Source organism: Rhyacophila brunnea, unplaced genomic scaffold (genome assembly GCF_057557595.1).
Source record: "Rhyacophila brunnea isolate RB1 unplaced genomic scaffold, BYU_Rbru_1.0 scaffold_37, whole genome shotgun sequence".
NCBI classification, from domain to species: Eukaryota; Metazoa; Arthropoda; class Insecta; order Trichoptera; family Rhyacophilidae; genus Rhyacophila; species Rhyacophila brunnea.
In genome coordinates this window covers 533369-539149 of record NW_028233037.1, presented here as the reverse complement: position 1 = coordinate 539149, position 5781 = coordinate 533369, and positions in this window count along the sequence as shown.

The following is a 5781-nucleotide window of genomic DNA, read 5'->3' as shown; positions in this document are numbered from 1 at the left end:
TGCATTAAAAAGAATCAACTCAAAGATCAATGATTTTTATGTCACTCATTATACTTAATATCTTTTTTATTTAAAACCAGTTTTTATAATTATATTCCGGGTATAATATTTTTAAAAATATATATTTTAAATAAAAGAAGATAAATTTTACGTAAATTTATGGAATTTTTATCTATTATTTTAGTTTCCTCAAACATGATAATCTATAATTGATTGTAAAACCAAAAAGAAAATTGGAAGCTAGAATTAAAATCTTTCTTCAATTAGATGGTTTATATGATATACTTTTTTTTTTGAGGTTTGGTATTTGTATGTATATTATATTTTGAGCAAATATGTGGATTTTTATCGTAACTTTCATTGTTTAAGTACAATATATAGTACATAATGTTTTCAAAAATTTTTTGGCAAAACAATTTACATAAAGATCAAGTTTGAAAATTTATAAACGATTATATGAGGGAATTAGTATTAGAATCGAATTTTAATACTAAACATCAATATTATGTACACTTAAAAATTATTAATGATTTCAAAATTAATTTAATCTGAATATGCTTTACGTAATTATTTGCCCGAAAGTTATTATCGATAATATAAAAGCTTTTAAGTCATTTTAACAGAAAAAGGTTTTATTGTTGATAAAAATATTATTATATATTAAAAGCATATTTTATATTTCTAAGCATCTATTTTTGTGGTTTTTGGGTTTATTCTATGCTTTTTACCAACAGAATTCAAAATATTTAATCTGAAACATTAAATTCATAAGTTGAATTCGTTTTTCTACTGATAATATTAAAGCTGTAATATAAGCAAAAAAGTTGTATTCTCATGTATTAAATATATAGAAATATAAGTTGTAGCTTTAAGTTTTGTGATAAAAATACTTGTTTTGTGTTTCTAATACATACGTAAGTTTTTTCTACTCTGCGAAGATTATGTAAGAAAATGTCTTCTTTTATGCTTTTTTAACGGTGAAAAATCGGGTATGTGCAATAAGGTCATAAAATGCCTAATATTGATCTTTTGTGTGTACCCACTTTCTTCTTGTTGTGATATTTATTACTATAGGTAAAAACTTCTATTCAAACTAACGATTTATTGTTATTTAAAACCTTATTCGCTTTTTTTACATGCCCGTCATTTTAACTGTATATAGTAAGGTCGTTTGCATGATTTTGCTTATGGTGGTTGTGTTTTAAATACGATATTATTAAAAAGCTTTATAATTTTTTTTGTTTGATTAAGAGAATACTTTATTTATCACTACATCTACTGTACAAATCATTTCTTAGGGCTAAAATTTTGGACATTTCACACATAATATATAACCTTTTGTGTTGATATTAGTGATAACTTATGTCCGGGAATATAATATAAAAAATATTGGTACATTTAAGAAAATATAATATAAAAATATTATAATTGGTAAATTTTATCTAGATTATTGTGATTAAAATTTCAATAATTTATTTTAATTATAAAAATTCATTTTACCTACACAAATATACATTACTTTATAAAACCGAGTGCCGGCATAACGCTCAAAAATCAGAACAAGGTAATTTTTAATAAATATGTCGAAACTCAAAAATTCTATACAGTAATATATAAATTAAACAGGAAAAACATCAATATTATTTTTTGGTACTTGAGTAAAGTGTTTTTCATGAACTGATTACGTTCTCTAGACTTCTACTTATAGTACAAGTTATGTTTTAGATACAAATGTTTATTTGTATGATTATGATGATCTTTTATGGTTTACTAAATCCAATGTGTACTTTAAAAAGTCTGTGTTTAAACTAAACATCTATTATAAACATTAATAGGTCAATTTAGCTCTTATTTTTCGTTTGGATATTTTTATGTGTAAAACTTGCTGTTATATACTATGTGTAACTATTCTAATATCTATAACTCATTAGACCTACTATACTCTATTATATTTATTATGTCAAACTTAGACATGTCATGTCAACCATGATACTTTTCACTTACATTTATACTATATGAATTGTATTTACATACATACATAATATGTAGTATGCATTGTTAAAATTGTCCAACAAAGACCGAATGTTGATATTTGTTTGATGTTAGCCCAATCTGAATATGAAATATTTTAACTATATTATATAGTTTGAAAATGGTATTTAGACATTAATTATAAATTCTAGAATATCCATGTATACCGTAAATGTGATTATCTATATTGCCAAATGAATTTTCATAATAAAACGTATATGTTAGAGCTTCATGTTTACATTACATGGCTAAGTTTTAATAAGACAGAAAAAACATTTTTGCGTGTTTTTTTCTATTATAGGAATAGTAATTGATGGGATTATAATTTTTTTGTTGTAATCATGCTAAAATAGTAACCCAAGTAATAAGCTCCAGATTACATGATTAAATTATTAGATTTTTATAAATAAAAAATATTATCTATATAAAAAAACATTTCACTGACCAATGATTTAGAAAATAAAAAACATCTCGTTTTTAATGTCTATATTTTGCCGTATAATATTAAAAAAGAAATATATTTGTATAAGAAAGGAATTTATATTTATAAAAAGAGATGCACGTTTTATTTCTTCGTGATTTATTCTGGGATTAAATTTTTTAGAATAACGTTCAAACTCTTTGCATCATACTTTAGATTTTTTTAATACATTAACTCCGAAAATAAGTTTTTTTTTGATTTTGTGCGATTCTGTTGATTTGCGCAATCATAAAAAAAAAATAAAGTCTATGTGTTTTTGAAATTAAGCAAGAGACGTGAGATAACCCTATAGATTTATATTAAAAAAGTATAATAATTCATGCCTTAAAGAAAGAAATATAAAATTTATGGATTATCGGAATTATTTTTATATGTTTTAGATAAGTCACCTCTAATCCACGATTTTGATGTTTATATATCTTTCTAGTTAATTAAAATCAGAAGTTGTCTTCAATGCTTTATGAAACAATTATAAATATCAATCTCTTGTAAAAAAATTATCTTTAAAAGATTTTAATTTTTAGCTGTTTTTCAATGAGGCACTTTTATAAAATTAATTATGGACCAATCTTCCGAGTTTTACATAAGAGTTCAGTCGAAAAAATTTTTTATCGAGGTATATTTACATTTTAACTGCTTAAAGAATTTCTAATTTTTTCATAAGAATGTAAAAGGTTTATTTTCTCACAATAATAAATGCCATATCAATTTAAGTCTAAACCGATCTTTTGTTGTACTTTAGACTTTGTCTTTATATTAGGCTCTTACATTTTGTAGGAAGGATGGAATTATATAAGAATTTCACCTGTGGAATTTCAATACAACGTTTTTTTTGCAAAAAGCTAATTTCTCATAAATAAATTTATTCTGATGCAATTTTATAACATTAAAATTACTTTCTTCAATATAAATTATCTTATAATTTTATAATATTTATCACAATAAAAAAATTGATTCTTTTAAAGATTTTCCCTTAAAGTATATATCACACTTTCCTATGTTGATTGTTATTTTTTATCAATGACTTTTTGTATTTTGACTATATTATCAGTGTAGTCAATTTTCGTGTGTTTGGGTTCTTATATTTTCTCTAGATAAGAATAAGCTTTTAGCAACAAATTTTCTTGGCTACGAAATTCCAATATTTTGATTATTTTATATATTTGTAAAATGAAATTCATAACCCACAAAATCGTCTATTTTGTTTAATAACAGTTGCTGATATATCAAGATTTCATTAATAATTTCTGATTTTATTCAGAAATAATATTTATAATTTCACTATACTTTTAATAAATAAAATTATGTTCAAAAAAAAATTTACGATATAAATTTCATACATTCAAGATCTGGCTAAAATTTAAATAACGATTGTCTTATGTAAATCATATGTTTTTTATATGATAAATAGATGAAACATAAAACGGTCGTATATTTTTATCCAATACAGGGAAGCAAAAACGTTTGTCTAGCATCTAAAAATTTGTTTAAGCGCATGTTGCCCACATATCTTAGAAATTAAAAAGAATTTATTTAGAAATTAAAAATAATTTATTTAGAATTAGATATAATAAAGTAACTGAAGATCGATTTATGCACGACTTATAAAAATTTCATCCATAAAAATATATATAACAATATTTATAGTTTTTATTAAATTTTGTAGCTTGGATGTCAATTTTATCATAAAAAATACTAATCGGTGTTATATTTCGATCATAAAAAGTTGTGTAGAAATTAAATCCAGCCACCAAAGTTGAATTATATTATTTTGCATGTGATTTCAAAGAAAATCGGATGAAATTTTTATAGAAGAAAATTCAACAAAAAAATTATAATCTCATGCATTATTAAAAAACTCTACATCTTTTTTTTATAAAAATAACTTTTTACAATTTCATAATATTTCAGAGATTAATTAGCGTTTATTAAATCCCGAAATCATTATTGCGTAGTTCCTACTAAATCGCATCTTTTGATTTCACATAGAACTCAGTATCATATATAAACTTCTAAAGGGTTTTTAAATACATTCCATAGCGTTTCCACATTTTTGTTATGCAATGTAAAAAATATATCAATTTCTATTCTTTTATGTGATTTGCTATAATCACATCTAATGTGATAATATAACACCATAATACTAAACTTAATCTTTAGGTCTTTTGTTTTTATTCAATAAAGTGACAGTAAAAACAATAGATAAAACATGGTATTAGATATATTCAAATATTATACTGCTGCATACGATTATTATACAAAACATTAGGCCTTTTTGTGTAAAGTTTCCGCAATTTACTCGACTATACTCTAAGCAAGCATAAAAATTACCATATATTTTGAGCATTATTGTACTCGCAATTTCGATCTTGCTGTTATAATAAAAAATGTATTATGCGATTTTTATAAAAATTTAATATGATAGACCACAGTCGATATTATAAACACCTAAGGCGTCTCTTATTAGTCAATATAACAACAGAAAGTTACTATATAATTATTTAAATACTTTTTACTAAGAATACATCATTACAACAGCGAGACCTCAAAAAAATAGCAAAAAACTAGCGATTGTTTCTTTTATGTTAAGTAAATATTTAGAGGATTAGACTTGATATCTGCGATTGCAATTTTGCCTACAAATATCAGATTAAATGTAGTTTTTCCTAAAATAATAATCATATGTAATATTTGAAAGATTTAAATTTTTTTGGTGTTTTGTAATTTTTTTTGATAAAAAAATAATAATTGATTCCATATTGTACCAAAAATTATGAAATGAACTTTGCTGGCAACAAATTTTAGGTTTAAAACAAAATTTTTCATCAAATTCATTTGGTTTTTTTTATTTGTATAAAAACTTAATAAAAAAAACATTATATATTTTTCAAAATCAAAATGAAAACTATATAACGTTGAACTAAAAATAAAATCCGCGGAATCAGCTTCATTCCCGTATATTTTTATATGCTCTTCTATCCTTTTATATGTTTTCTAAACGAAGTATTGTATACTTAGAATAAGATAATTACATTATAACATATTACAAAGTGTAATTTTTATATTTAAATTGGTATATCTTTTTATACCATATATTTAAACGATCATAATATGTTAAAAAGTGAGACAATATGAATTGCAAACATAAATACTTGAATATTTTTACATAAATTTACCAGATAAATGCGGTTTATATTTTGCTAATAAGATAAACTTAAAAAACCAAAATAATTACAAATAAGTTGTATTATCCGAGATTGTTCGTATAT